The sequence below is a fragment of the Dipteris shenzhenensis genome, chromosome 10 (genome assembly GCF_047967505.1).
Source record: "Dipteris shenzhenensis isolate YYH24624 ecotype China chromosome 10, Dip_SZ_1.0, whole genome shotgun sequence".
NCBI lineage: Eukaryota > Viridiplantae > Streptophyta > Polypodiopsida > Gleicheniales > Dipteridaceae > Dipteris > Dipteris shenzhenensis.
The window spans coordinates 574,153-592,505 of record NC_141605.1 but is presented as its reverse complement, the minus strand read 5'-3'; the positions used below and the strand labels follow the sequence as shown (position 1 = coordinate 592,505).

Here is an 18,353-nt window from a genome sequence, read left to right as displayed (position 1 = left end):
GCCTTAGAGCCCTTTACTTCAGCCCATAGCGGCTTGTATGAGTTACTTTTGGTTTTGAACTTTGTCTCATAGGCCAGCAAGGCCTTCTACAGACGTTAATACATGTCTCTCGACCGACCGACCGACCGACCGACTGCCATGTATGCAGCACCTTTTTGGGAGGATTACCGAAAGGCGATCGACAAAAAGCGAGCAATAAAAAACAATAAAAGATTTGTAAATCCCCCATTTCAGTAGCAAAAAATAATAACTTATTCAAAAGTCCATATGTTTCCTCAATGCTAGAAGGTTAAATATGCATATAACTTTCTGAGCCACTAACACTAATTTCACATCATCCATGAGATAGTTTGTATGTTCAATTTCCAATTCATTGTATGTATTAAAGACAAACCCTACAGTAACTGCAATCAAGTTCTCTCTTTCCACTAGAGTAATTGAGATCATCAATGCAACCTTCCACACAGGTGGGGTGTTTCCAAGGACTCCTTGCATGGATTAGTCTAGATTCCATGCATATGTAAATGCTTAGCTTTTTTAACTCTGTTCACTCTTGGAATGAAACCCATGTTTCTTTGTTACTGGAAAAATATCCTTCCCTAATGATTTATTCTTACCTCCCACTAATCTAACCAATGCAATAAATTAACCACAAATTCATATTTTGGTGCATTGAATTTTACTAGATGGTGCACAAAGACATGATAATCATCTAAAGTACGCCTTGCCATTTGATTTGATATGTAACATGACCCTATTTGGACTTGTAAATCAAAAGATACAAGGATGTGAAAATGTCCTCTTTTGGGCCAAAACAGGGAGCGCGTTAAAAGAGGACATTTTCACATCCCTGTATTTTTGCAAGATATCAACATATGATTTTTTTGGCCCAAAAGATGAGTTTTTAACATCCCTACATCTTTTTATTGTCAAATATAAATGGCATAATGTTATATATCAAATCAAATGACAAGGCATGATTTAGATCAATAGCATGCCTTTTTGCACCATCTAAAAAAATTGTGCGCATCAGAATATGAATTTTGTGAAATTCTGTCCAATTTTTTGCACCAAGTTTAAAGCAAGGTTTCCCATAATGGGGAGCGAGAAGACACTGTCTATTTTGGCAAAAAAAAAACCAAATTTTAAAATCCTCTACCTTTTAATTGCACTCTGGGGATCACTCTTCATAAACCCATAAAGCATGTGCAAGCAAGCATGCATTAAAAATTACCCCTATTCTTGCAATTTACATTTTGTCATGTAAATGGTTGAACCCATGTATGTGTTTACATTTTAAAATATCTACATATATAAATTACATTAAGTTGCTATTTTATAAATCCCACATGCACACAAACAACATGTAAGTCCCCCTACTAAAAAATACCCCTCAATGCACAAAAGTAGTATGTTACATGTTTATGAGTGACCCCCCAGGATAATTGCCAAACCCAAATGGGGTCATGTTACAATAGTCCTTAACTTTAGACTACTCAATTTCAAGAAATGTGACACATAACCACTCTTTTGAATACTTTATACTTCAAGCAATTATTTTATAAAAAACTTAGATTCTTTCTTTGCTTGCTTGATTTTCCAATCACTTCAACTAATTGTCGCTCGCTTTTTTGGGCTTGCTCGCTTTTTCTCGCTCACTCTATTGACTGCCTCCCTTTTTGGGACAGTGACCTTTCAGCTACTGACTGGAAGGGATTTGAGACGCTACAGGTGATCATGGGATCTAGGGTGATTCAGAGTAAGCCTTCAGTTCCCCATCAGATCATACACGCAGAGTTCGCAATGACACCTCTCCAAGTACGTCCTCTTCCGGACCGTGACTTTTCTCCACAGAGTTTGGGCCTACCTCAATTCTAGTGATGCCCTATAGGCCATGATATATGCCTTGTAGGCATAAATATAGGCACTTATAGTGTTAGTGTCTTTTAGGCCACATAGGACACTTAGTCCTATGTGACACCTAGGACACTTAGTCCTAGGTCTAGGTACAAGTACCTTGTACTCCTATTTTTCATTATCCTAGTTGATGTGATGGCAAACTCTATCGACTCTTTGTACTTTGCGCTCTCTCTCTCTCTCTCTCTTTCTATTCATCGATCCTACAGTGGTATCAGAGCCACGTTTAGATTCGTCTCCTGCACCCGCTCCTCTCATCCGTACTGCTCTATGTACATGCGATGTACCTACGTCGTACAACCGTACGGTTCCGTACCTGCTCAACATCGTACCTGAGATCCTACGCTGTACATGCACCGTACCTGATCAGCGTCGTACCTACTATTCACGCGCTATTGTACAACATACCTTCGTCGTACTGCCTCCCGTACTTCGCTATATTGCCTTCCATACCTACATTTCATACTTCGCCGTACTGCATTCCGTACCTGCGCCGACGTACAACCGTACACTTAGCTCCATACCTGAACCACCGTACACCTACGTACCTGCGTTCCGTACAGCCACCTTACAACTCCGTACATGTGTCGCCGTACAACTGTACACTACCGTACATCCGTACATTGTACCTACATCCGTGCATTCTACTTGCATCCGTACATTGTACCAGATCTGTACGTTTGTACGTACACCGTACACTGAACTTGCTCCATATATCCGTACATCTACACCATACATGTTCCGTACAAAACAGTTGTTCGTACAACTCGTTCTTGTCCCAAGAGTTCCGTACAGGTTTGGCACGTGTGAAGTCTTTTGCAGGACATTGGCAAATTTGGGGCTTTCAATACCTTTCATCTCCTCTAGTTGCAACTTCTTGCAAGAACACTAGAGATTCGGGATTTGGTCTGCAATTTCTTTTTTATTGCAGCACATTGAGTCACATTTGCAGGACATTGAGTCAGATTTTCAGACATTGAGTCACTTTTGCAGGACATTGAGTCAGATTTGCATACATTGGGTCACATTTGCAAAAATTTCAGCAAAATTTGGGGCTTTTTTGCATTTGCCCTCTTTTTGGCCTATTTGACCTCAATAAAGTTGGGGCTTTTGCCAGATTTGCTATTTTTTGCAGTGAACATTGCCTATCACAGTAACATTTGGGTCAGATCTGCATTTGCCCTTTGATTTGGGTTAGAAATTTGCAGATATTTGCTGTCATTTTTGGACAGCCAGCTTTTTGCAGTAATAGCCTTGAGGCTTTTGGGTTTTCAGGTCTTTTTCAGGGTATCACATTTGCTATGGCTGGGAACAATTAAGATTTATTTGGAGTTCTTCGTGAAGATGATAAGTTGGATGGCACCAACTATCCGATGTGGTCTTATCTCATGAAACATATTCTTGTTGCAAAGCATTTGTGGAATATTGTTTATGGGGCTGATCTGAGGCCAGCCAATGCTACAGTGGTTACCTCTGTTGCTGGTCCTTCTGCAGGAGGTACTCCTCCTGATGCCTCCTCCTCTAGCACTCCTCTTGCTGCTCTTCCAACTCAAGAACAGTCAAGATGGGATGCAAGAGATGCAAATGCACATTCATGCATTGCTTTATCATGCAAGAGAATCATTATTACACACATCCGGTCTTGCAGGACAGCAAAGGATGCTTGGGATGAATTGGCTTCTCTCTATCAGATTCGCAATGAAGCTCGTGTTGCATATTTGAGAAGGCAATTACAAGAAGTCAGTATGAATGAAGATGACTCTATGGATGCATACCTAACAAAGGTCAAGGACCTCATGGAACATCTTGCCAACATTGATGAGGTGGTGCCAAATTCACAGCTTGTCAGTACCACATTGAATAGACTGCCAAATACATATCAAGGGTTTGCAACAACCCTTTGATTAGTGGCCATGGGTAATCCAGACCACTATTCTTTTGATCAGCTAGTTACTTTGCTTTTGCAGGAAGAGCAAAGTAGACCTCATAGACAAGCCACTATTCCTGATCATGCATTTGCTTCACAGCAGACAGGAAGAGGCAAGGCTTCCAAGCCTATGGGCAAGCCAAAATCTGCGCATAGCAGCTGCAATTCCTCCCATGCATCTAAAAATACAGCAGATAAGGCAAAGAAGAAAAGATGCAACTATTGTCGCAAGCCTGGACATGACATTTCAGAATGCAGGAGGCGCATTGCTTCAAACAAAAAGAAAGTAGGATTGATAGTTAATGCCTCACATGCTATTGAATCCCATGAGCCAGCAGATGCTTCACATGCACATGCTCTTCAGGAGGATTGGGCATGGGTTGTCCATTGCTCATTTGATCCCTCCAAAGCTGATGCACTCTTTACTGCAGACAGTTGTTCCATTCTCTAGCTGATGCACCTCGAGGGGGGACTGTTACATTTGCTAATAATGCTTCATATGCTGTAAAAGGAGTTGGAGATGTGCAGCTCACATCGATTTCTAGCCATCCTGTCACTCTGACAAATGTTCTTTTTGTGCCTGGCATTGATTTTAATTTCAGCAATTGCTACTTCAGGTTTCAGAGTAATTTTTGATGGCTCTAGATCTCTAGTTTATGATCTTCGTGATGACAATGCCATAGTTCTCACTGGCACTTTGCAAAAAGGGCTTTATCACCTTGATCATCAATCAGCTGCAGTTTCTATTGAAGCATTGGCTATTTCAGATTCACAGCTTGCTGAAAGTCATCTTTGGCATCAGAGAATGGGCCATCTCAATTATAGAGCTCTTGCAAAGCTACATTCAGAGCAGATGGCAAATGATGTACCTCAGACTCACACAGTTTCCAAACATGTGTGTGAGGGTTGCCTTTTGGGTATGATGCATCGATTTCCTTTTCAAAAGAATTCCCCAAAACTCTCACAAAGGAAATTGCAGCTAGTTCAGAGTGATGTCTGTGGCCCGATGAGGACAAATGCCATTGGGGGGTATAAGTATTTCACGAGTCTCATTGATAATTTCACAAGATATTGTTGGGTATATCCTTTAAAGGCCAAATCTGAAGTTTTCTTATGGTTTCAGAGATGGCTGAATATGGTTGAGAATGAATCACGATGCAAGCTTGTCACCCTCAACACAGATAAGGGGGGAGAGTATATGTCAAAGGAGTTTGATGCATTTCTGTCTTCATAGGGCATTATTCACTCATGCACTACTCCTTACACTCCTCAGCAGAATCCTGTTTCTGAAAGGAAAAACAGGTCCACAATGGAGATGGCCAGATGCATGCTTAAGGCTAAGTCTTTGCCCAATAAATTTTTGCTTGATGCAGTTATGTGTGCCAACTATGTGCTGAATAGATCACCTACACGGGCATTGAAGACTATTACACCTTATGAAGCATGGAAACGCAGGAAGCCTTCACTTTCACACATGAGAGTTTTTGGGTCTCTCAGCTGAGACATAAGCTTGATGACAAGGCAATCAAATGCATATTTATTGGTTACAGCCAGGAGAGCACAAGGTATCGGTTATATCAACCAAATACTGGGAAGATTATTGTCAGTAGAAATGTGATCTTTGCTGAACATTCAGCTTCTCCTCTTGTGGACTGCAAAGCAAAGCCAGATGTTGACATGTTTGATGCCTTTGAATCTTGGTTACCTCTGCCATCATCAGAAGAGGATTTTGACCAGCAACATGAGCCTCCTGCAGGCCCTCCACTAAGCAATAATCAACCACAACCTCATGCTGAATTGGAGGTTTCTCTTCCGGCACAAAATGATCCCACTACTCATGATGCAGTCATTGAAGAAAGGGCTGTCAATAGACAGCAAAGGAAAGTTCCTAGATGGCTTCTTGATACATTGAGGGACGGCAAACAAGATCAGCCTTTTGCTGCCTGGACAAGATCAGGGAATAGACAGCATGGTCACTTTCTTGAGTTTGCACTCCTTGCTACAGCTTGCAATGAAGAGCCTCTGTGCCATAAAGATGCTTTGACAGCAAAGAGTGGATGGATGCAATGAGAGCTGAGTTACAATCTATTGCCACAAATGACACATGGGAATTAGTAGATCTCCCTCCCGGCAAGCATGCCATTGGAACGCGGTGGGTCTGCAAATTAAAAAGGAAATCTGATGGCAGCATAGATCGATACAAAACCCGTCTTGTTGCAAAAGGGTATGCCCAACAACAAGGCAATGACTTTGAGGAGACATTTGCTCCCACATCCAAGATTACTACCATTAGATGTGTCATTGCCATTGCAGCCCATCATCATTGGCAAGTGCACCAACTTGACATCAAGACCGCTTTTCTTCATGGGGATCTGCAGGAAGAAGTCTATGTCGGCTTTGAGGTTGTGAATTCTGAAAATAAGGTATGACGGCTTAGAAAAGCCCTTTATGGTTTGAAGCAGGCACCCAGAGCATGGTATGCCAAAATTCATGCACACTTACTATCCCTTGGTTTTCAGAATAGTCCCACAGAACCCACTCTTTATGTCCGTGGGAGTGGATCTGATTTTTAAGTGCTGATTTTATATGTGGATGATATGCTCATCACGGGCCCAGATACTCAACAAATTGCAGCTTTCAAGGCTGATTTGCAGCAGATTTTTGACATGTCAGACATGGGACGGCTCCATTATTATTTGGGCATTCAGTTTGCTCATGTTGAGGGGGGTATCATGATGTCTTAGTCCAAGTATATTGGACAGCTCCTTGATCGTTTTCAGTTTGAGGATTGCAAGCCAATCTCTACTCCAGTGGACCCTGGCTTCAAATTCTCAGCTCATGATGGGAGCCCACCATGTGATATCACTCTTTAACAGCAGGCTGTTGGATGCCTTATTTATTTGTGTCACACGAGACCTGACTTGCAGTATGCAGTATCTCAGCTCAGCAGATTCATGCACATGCCCAGTTCACAGCATTGGCAGGCAGTGAAGAGTGTCTTCCGATATCTTCGAGGCACTCAGGATTTAGCCCTCTTCTATGGTGATCAGGGTTCACTTACCATGCATGCTTACACGGATAGTGACTGGGCAGGATGTTCCGACACCAGAGTGTCACATACTGGCAATTGTTTTTTGCTTGGCAATTCATGTATCTCTCAGCAAGAAGCAACCATCTAGCTGTGAGGCTGAGTACAGGGCAGCTTTCACCGCTACAGTAGAGTGTGTTTGGCTTCGACAGTTACTTACAGATCTTGGTATTTGCCAGACATCCTCCACTATTGTCTACACTGACAGCCAGAGTGCTTTGACCATTGCGCGTAACCCAGTGTTTCATGTGCGTACCAAGCATATTGAATTTCACTATCATTATGTTCGGGAGCAGTTGTCAACAGGAGGCATAGAGTTGTCCTATCTTCCTACAGAGGACAACATAGCAGATATGTTTACAAAGGCACTTCCTCGTCCCAAGTTCGAAGTCTTCCGACAGGCTTTACACTTGGTTCCCTTTGTTACATGATCCGACATTCCTTGTACATCCATAGGTGGCTATATCCTTTTGGATGAACATGTGCCACCATGATCAGAAAATACCAGGTATTCTGAGACGTTTCCAGAGTACTTCAGCCCATCCCATGGAGGGGGGTTTGTAGGCCATCTTCTGGTGATTCTAGTGATGCCCTATAGGCCATGGTATGTGCCTTGTAGGCAAAAATGTAGGCATTTGTAGTGTTAGTGCCTTTAAGACCACATAGGACACTTAGTCCTATGTGACACCTAGGACACTTAGTCCTAGGTCTAGGTACAAGTACCTTGTACTTCTATTTTACAAAGCTTTTCAAGCACAGGAACTTACCTAAGACATAAAGGTAGTTTCTCTTAATACCCTCCCCTCCAAGGGAGGAGTCTTTGTGTACGAGGATTTTGTATTGCTCAGGTCCCATAGGCCGATTTTTGGTCTTCAGAGGACGATAATATATTCTTCTTCTTCTTCTTCTTCTTCTTCTTCTTCTTCTCTCTCTCTCTCTCTCTCTCTCTCTCTCTCTCTCTCTCTCTCTCTCTCTCTCTCTCTCTCTCGGTACTGGTGTTTGCTCGGATGATCTGCAGCAAACCATCGGTACCACACCAGATCATTCTAGCAGAGTTCGGCGCCTCACCCCTACAGCTTGATGCGGCTTTTCAGGCTATCACCTATCTCCACAGAGTCAGGGATTTCAGCTCCTCTGCCGACGGTCGCCTCCGCCTACCTTGGCTAGCCCTATCCTCCTCTATGGCCTTATCCGTTGATGGGGACCAGCGATGCTGGTATAGTCGTCTTTCCAGTTGGTTCACCCGACTGGGCCTCAACTTAGACCGGTTGCCTCCTTTTCAATACAGCCTCGACGCTCCACCATCTCCCCTCTCCCCCACTGACCAGGAGGTCAACCGACTCATTCGAGCGGATCTGCTCCAGCTCCACACCTGGCGGACATAGTTTCTTCACTCCGAGCTTCCTGTGAAGCTCGACTTCTACCGCCGACACTGCCTCCAGATCTCACAGGAGGGCTTCATCACACCTCCACGTTACACACAGCTTCATCTACCACATGCGCTCCGGATCTCCCTCGCTCAGTTTAGGGTCTCGTCACACCGATTACGGATCGAGAGCGGACGCGCAGAGGGTATCCCACGAGAGGACCGCCTTTGCGCACTTTGCAACTTGCAGGAGATCGAGTCAGAGGAGCACTTTGCTTTCAGATGTCCTATCTATTATGCCATTCAAGGCCGGTACCACTGCCTCTTCCGCGACGGATTCAGCTCCCTCCCACACATGCTGCAGTTCTCGAATCAGCGATGCCTAGCCGCTTTCTTACATGAGATGACTCGCCACCGAGATACCTCTCTCCGAGCACGGCGACACGAGCAGCACACACAACGTGAGGACACCCAGCGGCCTATCACTCACTTCTTCCAGTCACAGGATACCTCTTCTCAGTCTAGCCGACGACGCGGACGTGAGCAAGAGCCAGAGCCACGATAGCTGCGCCAGCGGACAGACTCACACATCCAAGTCCATGAGATCTCGTCTCTGCTCTCTGCCCGCCCCACTGAGGTTACTGTTGCCCTCATCCACACGGCCACCCGCCGCCCCCGACGATCGAGCTTGACTAGGCCGCGTGATGTCAGAGGCCAATCATCTATCGCAGGGTTTTTTCCGACCTCCCATTTGACGGCCCCTCTATGATTGGTCTCTGACGATCACCACCTGCACATGTATACTGTATCTCCCCCCTCTGCCCCATTTTTGGTGCCCCCCCCTTCTTTTTTGTATCCTGTGGAGGTAGACACATATTTTTTGTATCAGGACTAGACACACAGTCCTTCATAACCTCTTTTTTGTAGAAACGGTTGGCTGGCCCGTTTTGAGACCGCCACCGTTATGCTCATTGTATCAATTATCTTTAGTCTCATAGACCTTCACGGTCTCCCGAAGACTTTAATAAACTTTCTTTCTTCTCTCTCTCTCTCTCTCTCTCTCTCTCTCTCTCTCTCTCTCTCTCTCTCTCTCTCTCTCTCTCTCTCTCTGGGGCTCCACATGGATAGACTCCCTCGCTTCCAGTACAATATGGACGCTCCGTTTTCTCCCCTCCTCTCACAACCAGATAATCTATGAGGATCTCTTTCAGCTACACATTCCGGACCTTGCTAGGACCGAGCGAGCTTCCAATGAAGCTCAGCTTCTATAGAGATCACTCCTTGCATATCACAGAGGAGGGTTTCATTGACCCACCAGGATACACACAGATCCACTTACCCCAGTCACTGAGGATGTCTATTGGGCAGTTTCGGGTCTCTTCACATAGACTTCGTATCGAGAGCGGCAGAGCAAAGGGGCTATAGCTCTAGATTGCCTACGGGAAGCATAACTGATATTCCGCCTACGGTAGGCGATATCTGCATAACTGATAATCATACGGGAAAAAGAAGCTCAAGATTGCCTACGGGAACCAATAGCTGCATAATTGATATTCCTAGATTGTCCACGGGAGCCGATAGCCACATCACAGGTATTCCGCCTAGGGGAACCAATAGCAGCTTAACTAATATCCCCAAAACTATTCCTAGATTGCCTACGGGAACCGACCAAGGAAAGGCGCATATGCACGTTATGTGACATACAGGAGGTTGAGACGGAGGAGCACTTCATCTTCAGGTGTCATGATTACTATGAGATGCATTAAGGAGGGACCCTAGAATGAAGACATGTGGCATACTAGATCCATCTAGGGAATTTTGGGGCTGGTGGAATTTGGTAAGCAGGGGCCTTCACGTAACGAAAATATATAGAGAGCTTACTACCACCGAGGTTGGCTGGGAGGATAATCCAGGTGCCTATGCCCGTGATTGTAGAAAAAGTTAGGTTTAAACAGATTTTACGTATCATTTGGTATCAGAGCTGCAGGCGCTTGGGAAAAGGGGAATTGAGAGAGGTCTTGGGCTTCGGTGTTCAGCAGGCAGAGCGTGGCGAAACGTTGAGCTGTTGATCCGAATCTTCGTTAAGCCTTAGCGTGCTACCACCAGGAAGCCAATAAAGGAGCGGGGATCTTGTTTTACGAGATTCAGAGAAAAGGCTAAGAGTGGCGCACACGCTGGTTTACGCGTTGTTACCCTCAGGACTAGCTGACCGTAATATTTCGGTGATTTTCATCGTTGAATGAAGATGTGGAAGACGGGATTACGTGAGCCTGAGCATGGGCTAGTTGTGTAATTATATCGTGATTTCGGAGGTATTAGTTTACGTATAGCAGTTTGGTGATAGAAGAAATAGTGAGGCAATCGCGTACAGCCGCAGGTATATAATTTGGTACCTTCAGGGCTTTTTGGCCTCGCGTGAAGAACTAGTTGTTGCATGCAAATTGATTGGCTGGCGTTGTGACAGGCTGGCGGAATATTATATGGTTGGAAGCATTCGATTCGTGGTTCAATTACTGTGCGAAGTCCGTGCATTACAATAGCTGCATAGGTTGTCTTCTTCGCCAACGGATTGACCACCCTGGTGTCGCCTTTGATTAAAAACACTAGTAGACATTCGAGGGGGCGTTTTCCCTGCTGCAGTTGGTTTCTAGTGAGGTTACTGGAGTCACGACTACCTGCAGAGGATTACTGTGTGGTCACAAGACTTGTTTGTGATAATTGTTATTTGGGGATCTCAGTTATCAGCGAGTACTATGCACATAGCAGATGATAACTATTTAAGTGGGAGCTGGGGTGTTTTGGGTCCCCAACGAGGGTGTAGCTGAGCCACAGCAGGAATATTCATCTGGTTCAAATACAAGAAAAACTTGATCTCTCTATGCTACATGAATGGCCAGGGAGTTTTCTATGCCTTCTAAGTTTATTTGCATCCGTGTTTAAGTTAATTCAGATTGCAGGAGTTTCCCCAGCATAGGGAAAAGTGGTTTTGGTTACAGTGTGATATATGCCTGGTTAGCTGTAAATTTGAAAGTTGGACTTTCGATTTGTAAATACAGTTTCAAGCGGTGTTTTATTTGTTTTTATTTATTTTATTTTATTTTTAAACACCCATCAACCTAAATGGAAATAGAAGAAGAGGCTTCTAGGATGGATCTCGTAGAGTCGGGAGTCCGACCGACCCCGCAGGTGTCGCGCCCAACAGGCCATACACTGTTTGGTAGAATTGCCTTATTGGAGGATGCCTTGCAACAGATTTTAGCGCAACAGTTACAAGCAAATGTAGGGCAATCCGAGCTCAGGAAAATGGTACATAGTATGTCTACCAGATCATCTCATGAAGAGAAAGGTAAAGATCCAATGGAGCCTGAATCCAGTGTTCATACGGTCAAGCCTAGGAGGGCTAAGGTGCCTAATATTGCCAATTATAGGCCAGAAAAGTATTCTAGTCGGATGTCTGACCGTAGTTCCGATATCATAGAGACCTGGTTACAAATATGGGACAAGGCCTTCGCCATTTGTGAAATCAGGAATGATATGAAGAAAATCCGCGAGGCCACCCATATGTTTAATGAGGCAGCGGATAGGTGGTAGATAAAACAACAGAAAGATGGAGTGGCATCCACTACTTGGGAGGGCTTTAAAAAAGAATTTAGAAAACACTTCTTACCTCCTGACGAAGCATCCCGAGCTTGGGATCAGTATCGGAACCTTCGTCAGAGAAATTTATCACTGGCAGAATACACTGATAAGTTCACAGAAAGTGTAATGAAAGTTTATGAACCTCTACCTCAGTCAATCCAGGTAAAAGATTTTATCTTTGGATTGAATGATCGGATCAAGATGAAAGTTCGGGCTAAGTATGCGAACACGCTAGATGAAGCAATTGCCATAGCCTTGAACTATGAGGATGCAAAGGGGAACAGACCAAGTGGGTTTGTGCAAGTTGGCACTCGGTATGAGTACCTGAAGAAAACTGGGTTTAAGAAGAAGTGAATTGGAAAAGGGAGTGCCTCACAGCCTAGTGGTCAAGCCAAGCAGGCGAAACCAGTTGAGACTCCTAAATCAAGTACCACCATTGGAATGAAAAGAAAAGTAACACCAATGGCAACCCGGGCTTGCTCGAAGTCTTCTTTGAACCCAGAGCAAAGAGAAAAAGCAAGAAGAGAAGGCTTATGTTTTGGATGCCTTCAGCCTCATCAGTGGAAAGATTGTCCACGAAACAAAGATCGTCGGATGGCTGAGATGGTGATCTCAGAATGCGACGTGGAAATGAAGGGAAGTCCCAGAGCAAAACAGATGCAGATTCAGCTAGCGGGATCTTCTCAAATGTCAGTACCAGTTTTGTTATGCGTGTCTATTGCTAAGCTAGTAACTAGTACACCTGATAATGTCCTATCAAAGCCCGCAGCAACGGGGTATATAGCCTTTAATGATACGAAGTTAATTAAGATGAAAGGGCAAGTAGCTAATCATGATGTCATTGTGTTGTTTGACTCAGCATCGACGCACAATGTAATTAACTCCAAGCTTGTAAAGAGGCTGAAACTAAAGACTAGCCCATCTGACTATGCATATATAGTCAGAATGGCAAATGGAAGTTCAACTGAAGTATGGGACAAAAGGGTTACCCAGTTGGAGCTTCGAATTCATGACCATGCTGAGAAGCTTGATTTTGAAATGACAAAGCTTGCTCATTCAAACATAGCCCTGGGTAAGGCTTAACATCCTAGGAAGAATCCAGCCATAGATTGGAAAAAGCACATTTATCAATTCAAGATGAATGATGTGCTGTATGTCTTACGAGGTGAAAAAGATATAACTCAAGGACCGTTGGTTTCCGTAATGGAAATTCAAAAAGCTCAAGAAGAGTTTTGGTTTCTTTGTACAGCATCGGTAGAGCCAATTGATGATTCTTCAGCTAGCACTGATGTTGCCCAAAATGGAGAGATGGTCAAGCTGGCTGATCAAATAACAGAGGAGTTCTCTTATTGTTTTAGGGATGAGTTACCTTATGGGTTACCTCCAGAGCGGAATGTTCACAGCATAAGATTGAACTAATCCCAGGGGCGGAACCTGTAAATAGACCTCCCTATAGGTTGAGTTTTACCGAAGAAGTGGAGATACGAAGACAACTAGAAGAATACCTCAAGCTGGGGCAGATTCAACCAAGTTCTCACCTTTTGCTTCGCCAGTGATATTAAAGAAGAAGAAAGATGATACTTTTTACCTCTGTATAGATTACAAAGCATTGAATAATATCACTATTAAGCACAGGTATCCGATGGCTCGGATCGATGACTTGCTAGATGCGTTACATGGGGCCGTAATTTTCAATAAAATAGATCTTAAATGTGGCTATTATCAGATCCGTATTAGAGCCGAGGATGTGCATAAAACCGCTTTTAGAAGCAGGTTTGGACATTATGAGTTTTTGGTAATGCCCTTTGGACTTACCAATGCTCCAGCTACATTCGTCATGCTTATGAACGATTTACTACGTCCGTATATCGGAAAGTTTGTAGTACACTTTATTGACGATATTCTTATATTCAGCAAAAGTGTTGCTGAGCATTACGAACACTTAAGAATAATGTTCAGTACTTTGAGGAAGCCAGTCTTTATGTAAATAAAAAGAAAACTATACTGTGTACGGTAAGACTTGAATATTTAGGATTCATAATTACTCCTGAGGGGGTGGAAATGGATCCAAAGAAAGTGGCTGCGATACTAGTAGACTTAGCCAATCCCTCAGAGTTTGACCGCTTTGCGGTTATTCTTGGGATTTGTCCAATTTTATCGAAGGCATATCAAAGGATATTCCGAAATAGTATCGCCATTGACTGATCTGACCTTAGATAAAGTACCTTTTATATGGGGACAGAATCAACAGGAAAGTTTTAACACCATAAAACAAGATGTGGTCTCAGGACCGGTGTCTAAAATAGTTGATCCCCAGAAACCGTTTTTCCTTGAAACCGATGCAAGTGGCATTGCGGTAGGAGCAGTTCTCCTCCAAGAAGGAAGGCCAGTAGCCTTTGAAAGCAAGAAGCTTTCTCCCTCTCAACAAAATTGGCCAACTCATGAATTAGAGTTGTATGCTGTTGTCCATGCTCTGAAAACATGGAGACATTATTTGTATGGGTCAGAGTTTTATGTTGATGTTGATCATGATACTCTGAAACATTTTTGTAAACAACCTGACCTAAGAGGCCGCCAAGCCAGGTGGGCAGAACTCATGCAGGAGTTTAACTTCACGATTCGGTACCGAAGAGGGAAGGATAATGAAGTTGCTGATGCGTTGTCACGCATTATGCATAATATAAGTTTCACAGTATTAGAGAGTGCTCTAATGACTGAAATTAGAGAAACTCAAAAGGTGGACGAATTCGTCCAAAGCCTTTGGCCTAAGGCTCATGTATTCAAACCCGGGGAAAAGGATGACCTGGCATTCAGAAAAGGCCAAACTTATGCAAGATATGCCATGAGGGATGGTATGCTGAAAAGAAATGGCATGATAGTAGTACCTAATCAGAATTATCTCAGGCAGAGAGTCATTCAACAATGCCATGATAGCCCATGTGCGGGACATCCAGGAGTCGAGAAGACATATAATCTCGTGAGACGAAATTTCTTTTAGCCAAAGATGAAAAAGCATATTCATGAATATGTGACACGTTGTTTTTCGAGTCAGGTAAGTAAGGCAGAGCGGGTGAAGCCACCCGGACTTTTACAGCCCTTGGAAATACCACTAGATAGGTGGGAGAGCATTTCCATGGACTTTATTGTAGGTCTGCCTACGACACAAGGTGGATATGATTCTATCCTTGTGGTGGTTGATCATCTTACCAAGAGGCTCACTTCATTCTAACTAGAGAGTCTGTTAGTGCCCCACAAGTAGCGGATTTGTTTATTAAACATATATTTTGTTTGCATGGATTACCCAAATCCATAGTGTCAGACAGGGATGTCAAATTTACCGGTCATTTTTGGACTGCGGTGTTGGAGACACTAAGGACTGAGTTGGGAATGAGTAGTGGGGATCATCCAGAAACGGATGGTCAGACAAAAAGAATCAACCAGATTTTAGAGGATATGCTTAGAGCATATGTGTCATTGAGGCAATATACATGGGACAAGTGGTTGCCATTGTTAGAATTTGCCTACAATGATAGAAAACATTCCTCTACACGGTTCAGTCCGTTTGAGCTGAACTATGGTTATAGACCAACGAATTCAACTACAATTGGAGTACCTCAGAAAGTGCCTAGTGCCGCGAACTTTGTGGTTCAGATGCGGGAGATGCTAGCACTTGCGAGAGATGATACAAACTCTATCTCCTCTTGCTTAACACACACAGATCACGGGCGATGGCATCTATTCTTTCCTCCCAGCCTTCTCTCTTGGATCGCATGTGTTCTAACTAATTCGTTCTTTTCTTTTCCTCATGCACATCCACGAGACCCTCATTTCCCTAGATAGTTCCCCTTGCCAAATGCGCTCTCTCTCTCTCTCTCTCTCTCTCTCTCTCTCTCTCTCTCTCTCTCTCTCTCTCTCTCTCTCTCTCTTTCATGCCACAGTCATCACAATTTCAGCATGGACATGGGTGGGCTGATACACCAGATGCCTGTGAAACCTTGCTCATGGAGATACATAGTTTCCGTGAGCGCGAGATGGAGCTGACTCGCTTCGCATGGGAGCAGGTCCACTTCAACCAGAAGCAGAGCCGCATCATACAAGAGCAAGCTAGGGCCATTCGGGAGCAGGCGGGTCTTATTCACGGACTCAGACAAGATTTCATACAGCTCCAACAAGAGGTCACAGCCATACACATTGTCCCAGGGAGTTCCCCAGTGGTCGAGGCACAGATTGCGAGCATGCAATCTGCTATTGAGGAGACTTCCAGATCGGTTGACGTGGCCAAACGGGAACCCGCAAGGGTAACTGTTTCGGCTACCCTCATCGAGCAGCAGCAGAGAGCCAGTAAGGCTCTCAACATCAAAGTACGCGGGATCCCACGCACTGAGGCTACACCGATGCTAGATGCAACTGCGTTCGTGGCCGCTACCCTGGGTGTGGCTGAGCACAGGATGGAGAGGGCATGGCAGGTGGGGAGAGATCCCAACCAAGAGCAACCCCTCATCATACGGTTCGATGACACACTCAAGCACGACTTTCAGCTCTACGACGCAGATCAGTCCTTCGAGATCAGCCAGCAACCTCTATGGAGGAGAGGCGCTCTTGGCTGCAGCAGTGGGATCAAGCCCGGAAGAAGGGGAAGTGGGCAGTGGTACGAGAGGGACGACTTCTTACAGGCCCCCGTAGGGCACCTACCCCCTCTCCTACATAGGGAAGCGGGGTCTATGAGACTCAGACATCTGAGACCCTGTCCTGCACCATTTAAAACTATAATGGTACCTTATGGTCAGAACCACGGAACTTCTCGGAATCCTATACAGACCACGACATAGTCTTTTATACAGAAACACGTCAGAGTCCAGAGTGCCCTCTTCCAATCTCATTATCTATAATGGTCTTGACAGATGGCCCGCTTCAAGTGGTTTCACATGCTTTCCACATGGGGGGGACTCCAGTGTTGATTATTACATCATGGGATCCCCTGTCTTCACATCTCGCATTACTGACTTCACTATAGCACCTCTCCCCCCAAGAGCTGATCACATACCTTTTCTGTAGCATCTCCACCTCCCTTCACATAGCACCTTCCACCCCACTCAGTGCTTACTCCACCTACCACGATATACGCTTTGATCGGGATCACTCACCTTCTTACTTTGGCCGTCTGTACATACTTCTCGCTTATATTAACTTCATACCCCTTTTAGAGGATCGTGCTACCCTTGTCACCCGCTCACTACACGAGGTTGCCAATCACTCTTTCTCCCACACCACCCGCTCCACACACCCACCACCCCCTGGAACCGTACCTTGTAATAGTTGGTACGATGATGAGTGTAAGGCTTTACGCCATCAACTCAGATTCGAAACCAAAAACAATCTTCCGAGCGCACCAGATACGCTACGCGAATACCGTAGACTGGTACAGAGGAAGAAACTAGACTTCGTTCGTCCAACATTTTGTTTAGTAACAACTCTATGGACTTCTGGCGGAGATTTCTAGAAGGACGATCCCCTCTGCCACTCACTGACACTCAGATCTGGTTTGATTATGCACGCACACTTTATGACATCCCAAATCAGCCAGTCCCTAATCTCTCACACATGCCTCGCCCCACATCCTGCACCCTCTTCACTAGAGGACGGGTAAAGGATGCTGTAATGAAACCTCATAATGGCCAAGCGAAGGATCATGAGGGGCTATGCACTGAGTTCATTGCATATGGGATTACCCTCCTAGCCCTGATCTTAGCAAAGCTTTATAATGAAGCTGTTTGTTTGGGGTTTCCACACCCTTGGACCATTAACACTATCTCAACCATCCACAAGCCAGGGGATCCCATGAGCCCGGAGAACTACAGGACCATTATCATTGGACATGTCATGTCCAAGATTTATGCATCAGTACTTCACTCCGAGGTTAGCAGACTTGCAGCGTGTCAAGGACTTAGAGCAGCAAGACAGGCCGGACTTGGGCGTGATCATGGAACCACGGACTACATTCTCACGTTCAGATTTATCATCGAGCGGGCAAGGTTACGGTAGAAGAGGATTTATTGTTGCTTTGTGGATTTTTGCAAGGTATTTGACACGGTTCCGAGAGCCCGCCTCATACGGCGCCTACAAGACTTGGATTATGACCAAGAGATCATTTGGGCTGTCATGGCACTTTACGAGAGAGTTTCAGGCAAAGTTCGGGCAGGATCTGGGTGGACAGACAAGATCATGAGCACCATCGGGATCAACCAAGGGTCTCCTTTGTCGCCTACCTTGTTTGGCCTCTACATTGACGAGCTTGAGATACTGATGCAGACACAGGGGGGTGTAGGTTGCTCTCTTGCGGGCACGCTGATCCAGATTTTTCTCTACGCAGATGACATGGCTCTCTTGTCTTCCTCAGCAGAGGGGCTTCAGTCCTT

At 44.7% G+C, this 18,353-nt stretch overlaps 1 protein-coding gene across 1 annotated transcript in view; it reads right to left on the bottom strand.

Annotated features, from left to right (window-relative positions):
* The window catches only part of LOC147897233 (uncharacterized), a 69,314-nt gene that overhangs the window by 37,876 nt on the left and 13,085 nt on the right, over nucleotides 1-18,353 (bottom strand). The gene's annotated exons all lie outside the window — the stretch shown is intronic.